Source organism: Cryptomeria japonica, chromosome 7, assembly GCF_030272615.1.
Source record: "Cryptomeria japonica chromosome 7, Sugi_1.0, whole genome shotgun sequence".
In the NCBI taxonomy this organism is placed as follows: domain Eukaryota; kingdom Viridiplantae; phylum Streptophyta; class Pinopsida; order Cupressales; family Cupressaceae; genus Cryptomeria; species Cryptomeria japonica.
Window position 1 is genome coordinate 194,629,115 of NC_081411.1, and position 10,161 is coordinate 194,639,275.

Below are 10,161 nucleotides of genomic sequence, written 5' to 3' on the forward strand. Positions count from 1 at the left end.
TGCACTATTCGGTTTATGCATAATAGTAAAGTTATTATTGAAGAAAAGTTTTGAAGTACTAATTCACCCCTCCCCTCTCAGTACATTAGCTTTCCATATTGGGCCTAGCAAACTTATCTTATGTCTGCTTTTGCCTTCAGTGGTGTTTCCTTTATTTATTTTAAGTATCCTTTTATAGTTAGGAGAGCATATTTAAAAGTTTCATCTTTTGCCCAAAAGTTCATGTCGTTGCATACATAAGGTTTTCATTGTTTAAGAATTGACTCCAGTGGTCATTAAGTCCAGATTAGTCCAAGGAATAGTATCTTGTTGTCACTGTTGTTCATGATAATCGCAGCAAACTCAAAGTCACAAAGAGTCTAGAGAATGCTAAGAGCTGCAAATAGATTTGATGCACAAGCTTGAGATTTGAGACAAGATAAGATATATGAGTAGCAATGAGTACCTAGACGGTGGTATATCACTATCAAAATAATCATTCACAAAGCTACATAGGCTTTAAGAGGTTGATTCACATATCAAATCACAATCAATCCACTATCAAATATAGTCACAGAGATATCAAAGGAGCTGACTTAAAAAACACAAACCTAAGGACAATAAGCTTAGAATAAAGTGAATACATTTATGATAGTACAAGGGCTGATTTAATAGGGCATGACAGTCTTATAAGATAGTCATCACATATATGAAGCACACAACAGCCAAGAGTATTAATATAGTTTGATCCTTCAGATTTTACATGGTAGTATGAGTAGCCACAAAGGAGATAAAAGAAACTTCAAGGTTCAAAGACCATTCAAAAGCATAGAAATCTTTAAGGGCCACAAAAGAATAGTCATCAGTCATAGGACACTCAAAAAGCTCCGCAGTGACAGGTCATTAATAGTCAAATGCAACTCAAAGAACAAACCTAAAGATTTGTACTTTGATTCTTACCACAAGAAAAGGCTTCCAATATATTGGCCAAAATACCAATCCTCTGATCACTCCTCCATTGGATTAATCTTGTCCACACATACAAGCATTAGTATGAACCAAGCTTTATTGTCACTCAACATCAAAGGTTACCTTCAAATCTGATTACAACCATTCAAACCTGATTAGAAAGTCTTGATTCTTGAACCTTTACTTATTCATAACCTGTAACAACCATCATAAGACAAATTCCAATATTGATCCACACAACAATAACCAATCATTTAACAAGTTATCCTCTCACAAATGTGACTATCATAATTGTGACAATTTGACAGTACCACACTCTATTATTCACAACTTTCATTACAGTCATTATTTGTAAAAAAGCCCCGGTGGCAATATAGATAACTAGGATTACAAAACCATATCCAAAGTATATCTAGATCCAATGGTTCATTTGAGAGTTATATTCCCTGTACCGAGACCCATTTTTATTGTCATAAACAACTCAAAAAATTCAATATTTAGCCTGCCAGGGCATCAAATTACTCTTACCATACTAAACCATTTCATCTAAAACCAATTGAATTTGAAAGAGTAGTGAGAAGAGAGTTAAGACACCATGTTAACCAATCCAAATAATTAGAAGACCGTTCCAATCCATCTACTGACATGAATAGGCAGAACAAATTGAGAAAACATGTCTGAACCAAGTAATGAACAACAAATCTGCAAATTTAAACACAATGTCTATTCAAAACTTTATGGAAATACTTTACAAAACTTTGGTTGATGGAGACAGGCCTCCTTTATTCCATTCCTGCCCCTATTGCAATCTAGACCTAAAGAGTCATAGGCTGGTGATGCTAGAAAGCAATGAATAAACATTCTTAAAAGGAGGATTTCATTTAATAGAGCAATGATGGAGGATTGTGAGGAGATTGTCAAATAAAAGTAAATAAGACTCAATACAGTGCCAATCAAGATAGTAGGTTCGAGGATATATATGTCATTAATAGTGTTATAGCATGAAAGAAGCCATATATGCAATCATCAAACCACAAAGGATTGCCATAACCATAGAAAGGAACAAAGAGTTAGAGCAACACTCATAGAGGTATGAAGGATATAATTTTTTTTATTTTGAAATTGCACAAAGATGATCTCAGATCTTAGGAGAAGCCATGTACGGTGATGAGCAAGGTTTGTAGCATAAAAGACACAGTTGCAGCTTTAAAAATATAGACCATTCAGAGTGCACAATGATGATGCACTCAAACGATAATCTCAATGATAAAGATAAAGGCAATCGATACCATATTTAGTATAAAGACACAATCATAGTGAATCCCTATCATTAAATTATCTTTGTTCTTTGATAATTTCTCTTTCTCTTTTGGATTAAAAACCATACAATATTAGTGATCCATGGCATGTATGTTCTTTTCATTCAAATATCTTTGTCATTGAGCCATCATATAGAAAGTGATTTAACTACCTTGCAATATAAGGCTTTCTCACTATTGTTCCCATGCTGCACTATTTTGGTTGTATCAATCATTTTGTATAGGGATTGGTCACAATGAGATACCAAAGCATTTGGTCTACATGAACAGTGATTTTCGGTGATCAAAACATACAAGGAGCCACAAGAACTTGAAAATGCAAATGCCAAAATACATTTTTTCTTGTTGATCTTGTAGCAACAAGCCTGGGAATCACAACTTTGAATTATTGAGAAAGCTTGTTCTCCCAGATGGTTTTGTATTGCGAGCACTCATTCCCAGTTGACCAACCCATGATTGTTTTTTTGTTGGCCCCCTTCGTGATAAAAAGAGGTAGGTGTCTCAAGATTTGAAACATAAATTTATTTTGGCAATACCTACCTTCAATGCATGGAATGAGAAGAGATGAGACAGATTACAGTTTTAAATAATAAAATGAAAATATGATTCTGAAAATCTTTTGGTTGCAATCTATTAAAAATATGGAACATGATCAAATACACATGAATTTTGGTTGTTTTCAATTGCTAAGGTGCAACTTGGAGCCAAGAAGAAAGGAAGAGTGTATATCATGATAAAAATCCTGAAAGGATTTCACAAAGCATTCGTCCACATAGCAGACCTTAAAAAAGAATTTGAAGTAACAATGGAAGACTCAAAAACGAAAAACAACTAATCTATAAAGATTTATAACAAGCATCTGTTTTCCGTTTTCTGAATGGAGTCTCCCAAAAAAAATATAAAAGCAAGGTTGCACGGGTACGGGGGTACTTGGAGACTGGTGTTGGTACTGGTACAACTATTTTTTCAAAATAGGAGACGTGGATACTTGGAGACGCCAATTTCTTTTAAATATAATTTAATAATTTATAGAAATTCTGAAAATATAATGACATTGAACATTAAATATAATATAATAATTTAGTAATGGTTGTTGCAACGTTTTAAGAAATCCTTGTGACCTGCATTTGTTTTGAGCATTGTTTTTTTCCCATTTGTACTACATTTTGATTATTTTGTTGCTTGTGTTTTGTTTTTTTTAACATTTTAAGGTTTCCTTTTTTTTGTTTGGCTTGGAGACGGTGGGAGATGGGTGGATACGTTAGCAAGAAGTCTCCTCTCTATGGAGACGTTTCCAATGAAGTTTCCGGTGCGGGAGACGCATCCGAGTCTCTGGTACGAGTACCCAAGGGCTGGGTACGAGTACCCATGCAACCTTGTATAAAAGTCGATAAGAATTTATATGAAATACAAATATGGAATAAATTGATCAGCCAACAATTAAATTAGTTTGTAGTTCATAAGCATGATTTGTATGACCATAAAGACACTTAAGCAAACTCTATTTATCTCACAAGCCACACTGCACAGAATGAAGACTTGCAAGAATATAAAACTGAAATCTTGAAGGAAACGTACAGAGTAGCAAAAAGATGGAGAAGGCCTTGAGGACGATTTGGACCCATAGGACCAAAAAAGAGGGAAAGCATTAAATTCAGCAGGGAAGAATATGTCACCGGTAGGCAAGCTGGAAACTGACACATTTGGCTTAAGACATTGATATGTGCTGCCAGATATGCCAAATGCAACAAGGGTGAAGAACAACAACCCAAATAAGAAGATGATGCATTATGCAATCTGACTTGGAAATATATGTCATCTGAGTGAGTTGCAAAGCAGACTGAGAAAGGAGAAGTGTTGTTGAGTTATCAATGTAATACACAATGTTTGGCTCCAATGAAGAGCTATGGCTTTTGAACTTACTAATTTTAGTTGAAATAAGGAGGCACAACATTTTATGCATCAGGTTTTTCATTCTTGTTGTGTAATGTGTTGTTTGCCTCCTATTTGTTTGATTATTCATTTCCTTCATGCTGATTTCAATTTTAGCACTTGAGCAACACATTACAATCATATGTTGAGTTGATTTCAAGCATAGTTCTTGGCTTACCACGACTAGAGGTAAAAATCAGTCACTTGGAAATCAAGGAACCGAGATGCCCTTGATACACTATTGAATTTGTGAAGAGGGAAGAATCACACATTGGTGGTGGCATATAAGGGTATGAATCTAATTTAAAGCAATGTAGGCATGTATTTGAGCGTGTATACATTTCAAGTTGTTTAAAATATTTGATAAATCTGTAACAAACATCAATTTTACACTCATATAAAGTAGGTTTCACTAGCAAATTGCATTGAATCAGCATATAAGCAAAATGTAAAACAGTGTCAATTACACCTTAACTCTCAAAAAGATGAGCGTGTATACATTTCAAGCTTTTTATGATACATCTGTAAAAAACATCAATTTTACACCTAGATAAAGTCGGTTTCACTAGCAAATTGCATCGAATCAACATATAAGCAAAATGTAAAACAATGTCAATTACACATCAACTCTCAACAAGATGCTATGAAATTAAGAGTTCAAGAAACAGACAAGCGGGGAATACTTAAAACTGAGTAGCAAGTGAGAAGGTTAGATCAAAATGACATACACAAAATAGGACACAACAAACAATAGTATCTATTTGTTTAAACTAAAATACCACTTGCATTACCTCAATTTCTTACCTCAAATTATCGATGTCTTTTTCACTCTTACCATGTTTCAGGAAAAAACTTCATTGCAACAGTCTGAAAACAGGAAACCATTAGTTACTTCAGCTACTAAATCCTTGTTTATTTTGAATGTTAGAAATAGAATAATTTGGATAACATAAAAGAAATTTGGAGTTAAAGAATATAATCCATTGTATATACTAGTAACTAACCTGCCCCGTGTGCTTTTGTCTTCCTTTATACACCTTTCCAAATGAACCTTCACCAACTAACTCTACAACATGATAATTCTCCACACCCATCCTACAACTAATCAAAATGCAAAGATTTAAATTTCTTATATGATATATTATCAAAAGCATACAATACCAAGAAGTAGTGAGCTGCTATCCGCAAAAAGGATCATCTCCACTACATTTTTTAATAAAAATTCACAATATATACAAGATTCTAATTGTTCTTCTCTTTCATAACTATTGACATGACCAATAAAATCTAAGGATGGCAGAAAGTTCTCCAAACAGTCAAGGTCTACCATGTTAAACTATTTAGGAAGAGAAATGTTAGTAATATTCGCTGATGACTCTAGTAGGTCACTCAGACTCTTAAGCACAACATATTGCAATAACTAATCAAAATTGTTAAAAGATGTTCCTACCACCAATGTAACACTTTTAAGTCTATGAAGGATGCAATCCAGATCTTGAAGTAAATTCAGGAGAAAATTATGACTATTCATCAATTTTTTGCCATGCCTAAAGCTTGAACTAAAGAATGCAAACAAAAAGACCTAGAATATAAGGCCATGCTTAAAATTTGTTGGACAAATGAAGGTGAATGCTAAATTTGCAAGCCAAAGTCTTAACAAAAAAAGAACTATTTAATGTCCATCTTAGGAAGAAATTCATAAAGATACAAGTATTTTCTATCTTGTAGTTAAAAAGCCCTTGTTCTAGCAAGCTCATTACAATCAAATTTTCTTATTGCGTTCCAAATATTTCATGCCAAGTTGCCATTAGCACCAGCAGTTACATCCAATCAAGTAGCACAAAACACAGTGCCTAATATGGGGAGGTTATATTGTAAGCCTTTTAGTATTTACCATTAAAAGCTCCGAGACGATTCTTCCTGTGTCGGATCACCTGCCTCTGGTGGCGTTTGTATATATCATGCTAAATTTTTTTATACAGGCGAGCTCAAACTTGGGTATCTTAACAAGAGCCGCAGGCAGCGAAGTTCTTGCCAAAGTTTGGAAGAACATTTTTTGGTTTTTCCTAATTTGTTTGGAGATACATGACATTCTTTTTTATTATAGGCTATGACGAGTTTAGAAATAAATTATGTTTCATGATAGGGGTGTTATTTCCAAAGGAAGTATACACAGGGAAAGGGGAAATATAGTGTTTCTTAATAGCATTTAGCAAACAATTAGTATCTAGTTGTGGATACACTGTCTACTTTTGCAACTAAGCTAACCACTAGAAGAGAGTATTTATCAAGCAAGCAATTGATTCTACAGAATACATGAACTGCTGGAAGAGAGAACCATCGAATTAACCTACATGATTTCAACTTTTACTTAGTAGGTTAAGAATTTTGCAACTACAATTCAGACAAAACAAACTTCAATCTAGTAGATCCTCCATGCATAAACACTGTAAGTGTCCCTGTAGGAGGATGGGAAACTATCAAATTTGCCTCTCTACTAGCTAAAACTAGATTTTAGAGATGAAAGAGAATACTACAATTTTTTTATTATAAATGAATAATTTTAGTCAATGTTTATGAATCAACCTCTAAAATACTCCAATACCATCCTATGTATTTATTTATTTCAAAAAGACTGATAGAGGACTATGCTAGTAATCATACGGGGCATATCTAGGTTCCTTTATCTTTTCTAGTAATGTCTGTTAAATGATTTCTCATTGAAAAATCTTTTTAAAAAACTAGTTAACAAGGAAATGTTAATTCATTTCATTTGATGAATGTTATTTAGATTCAGAGTTGGAAATTAATTGCAGATTTTTTTCATGAAATATTGTCTTACAATATTTGTTGCCCAAGTGATATAGAATGTTATCTATTCTATATTCTAGGTGACATCTCAACTTTAAATTAATTTTCATTTTTATTTTAAAAAGTTAAATGTCTCAAGTAATTCTCTTTCCCTACAATTTATAAACAGACCAGAACAAGCATACCAATACACAATGAAAGTTGTGCAACTGCAACACTTACAAGCTTACAACTAGCCAATGAGAGAAATTTAAAGACCTGGAAATCGCAAAGAATCCTTCTTAAAGTCTAGTAAACTCACTACAAGTATAGGGATGGTAAATAAGATCAAGCAGTGCCTCTCATTAACAGGTAAATTTAGAAACACAATCCATGAGTGTGATCATAGAATTTTCTACATTGAGATAATAGGTGATATTGATACAAAGTCATATAAGTATTAGATGCCATAAATATAAACTCAATCTAATGAACATTATCATTTTGAGCCCATTATACCCCACCAACACTTATATGCTTCGAATTTATCTGATCTGCATTTACAACCATTCCTTCTTACAAATATAAATGTGATGGATGATTGCAAAGTATTTGACAAAATGCCTAAACAAACTCTGTCACAATTCACACCCACTTTTGAGAAATAGTCCTAAGCATTTGACCTTAGGCAAAGGACTCGTGACAAATAAAGCCAAAACATTGTCACTACCTTCATGCATACACTTTTTCCTATTGATTGCAAGTTGTAGCCTGCAATATGAGCTCCAAAACTACACTCCAGTGAGCTCGTCGTCTGGTAATGGACAAAATTTGGGATTCACCGCCTGCAATGTATCGAGACATTAACAAAATTGTAAAACCCTAAATCATGAAAAAAGAGTGAGGCACAAACTTACCAAATCCATTGTGTGCATATCCCATTTTGTCAAACAGTTCGTGTGCCTTGTCTATGCCTCTACATCCTGCATACATATTTAACCCGGCATCTCTAACTATAATATCCAAACATACCGCAACAAAACATAGGTATTTCAATCAGTGGTAATTTGGTTCACAGAAACCCCCTGCTAAACCTATAAAAAGTAAGTTGTTCCCGTAATCACAATCGATCCGAATTTGTTTGCAAGAAAAGAAAGACAAAGAAACTAATAGCTTACCAAAACTAACTAAAGAACGCGTACACACAGATCGGCAAAGCGTTTGAGGGATTTTCTTTGCTTCAGCTTCGAGATCGAGGTTTTGGCTATTGTTGTGGCTAAGCAAGGGCACGAAAATGGACTATACAAAGTATAAACAAATATCAAATATATTAATGTCCTTGTCTTGTGTCAATTTAACATTTACTGTGGCAATGCAATTTACTTTTGTTAAAAAATGTTTCAAAATTATTATTTTTACCTATTTGGGGAAGAGTCGCCCTTTTCTTCGACTCCGAATTCAAAACTACCGATGTGATGGTCGTGCGGGTTTTCTTAATTTCCAATTTTGTCTATTTTATGCACTTTTGAAATCTCTTACTAGGCGGTAACCATACAATGAATAAAAGATTTTTAATGATATTCACTAAATCAAACTATCTAATGGATGAAGAGGATCAATCTCCATTTTTAAATTCTTCTCAATCTTAGAAATAAGTAAATAATTTTAACGTCTACGAGACTAATAAAGTTTGTGGGATAGTTCACCTGATCAAAAAGGTTTTTGCAATTTTGTATGTTTTCTATGTAAGGTAATGATGAGCGGGTCCAACTTCTCAAAAAAATACTTGCTAAATAAATTATAACAAGATCTAGCTATCAGATTACCGTATTTGTCTTTTCTATCCTTAAAAGTCTCACATTCTAAAATGAAGTGTTTTTTTATGTTTCTACTTTCCCAAATGAGCAAAACATACACATCCTTTCTTCTCACACTTCTTTTGGCCTTTTCCATTGACCAGTTTCAAAACGATATTGATGGGAGTTAGTTCTTAGTTGAGAAATAACACTTTTAGCTTTCCACAAAATATTGGCTCCTATATATTCTTTTTGATGATGATCACTAGTGGGATTGAACTCAGTGATATAATATTTTTTTCTTCTCTCTAGCTCTTTACCCCAAATAAATTTGTGAAACTTATCTATAACAAAAGCCTTTATCTCTTTACTCTTTAGATTTTCTATTATAAATTTTGATCATTTTCTATTATGAATTCTGATTTGAAAATTTACAAATTTGTTAAGCTTTACTTTTTGAATAGAATTGTTAGATTGTCTATTTTAAGGTTGTTTTAGATTAGATATTCTTATAAATTGTCAATCTATGATAAATTATCATTTTGGCTCAACTGTCGCTTTATTGTGAATAGAAATAGATGGTAATGGATCTTCTTCAACTTAAAGAGCAGTAATGAATTTTCTTTAGCTTATAATTGTTTTATTTTCTTTTAAATGATTTAGATTTATATATTAGTATAATATAATTATAAATTAATTTGTATATTATATTTGAATATTTAAATTATATCATTTCTATTATGTGTAATGTAAGTTTTTTATTTTGTGTGTGTTTGTAAATGGATGTCAAATTTATGTTTAGGGGTTTTTAATATAATCTTCTATTACAATTTGTCTTTTGTTTTAAATCATTTGGTGTAAGGTTTTATACATCTCTTGGTGTAACTAGGATAGATTCTCTAAAGGCTTGAAGTTAGTCTCATTATGTGCCATGTTAATCTTTTGTAATAAGATTACCAACTTCACCGACTAACCAAATGTGACTAATGACCAAATTAGTCATTTATAGTTGTGTTTTCTTACCTGATGACCAAATTAGTCATTTATTTAGTCATTTATAGTTGTGTTTTCTTACCCATTGACCAAATTGGTCATTTATTTAGTCATTTATAGTTGTGTTGCAAAAAATTACTAAAATTTGATCATTTTTACTTATCATGACTAAAAATTTTAGTCACCTGGTCATTTATTGGCCATATTTTTACTAGTGTAAACATTTTGTCAGAATACTAGTGTGATGTGCTATATTCCCCCACTTGTGCGAGTTTCTTCTTCTTGATCAAGTGTCCAATTTGCTAGCATCCTCTAGGACTAGTGGGTAAAAGTACAAATCTATGTCGCACCTAGAGCTAATCTATGCGATCTGGTCGGAAGCG

General features: G+C 32.9%; 1 long non-coding RNA gene across 5 annotated transcripts; it reads right to left on the minus strand.

Annotated features, from left to right (window-relative positions):
• Nucleotides 1-426: 426 nt before the first annotated feature.
• LOC131056407 (uncharacterized) lies at nucleotides 427-8,302 on the minus strand. 5 transcript variants are annotated; one of them, XR_009108637.2, is made up of 7 exons: nucleotides 8,168-8,302; nucleotides 7,907-7,972; nucleotides 7,720-7,834; nucleotides 5,204-5,300; nucleotides 5,004-5,066; nucleotides 940-1,394; nucleotides 427-815 (listed from the first exon to the last, which is right to left on the minus strand). It is a non-coding gene; the product is annotated as an uncharacterized LOC131056407 (long non-coding RNA). The 5 variants fall into 5 exon arrangements; XR_009358587.1 differs by having other exon boundaries at nucleotides 435-815; nucleotides 940-1,079; nucleotides 5,204-5,294; XR_009108638.2 differs by having other exon boundaries at nucleotides 435-815; nucleotides 940-1,143.
• Between the last annotated feature and the right edge of the window lie 1,859 nt (nucleotides 8,303-10,161).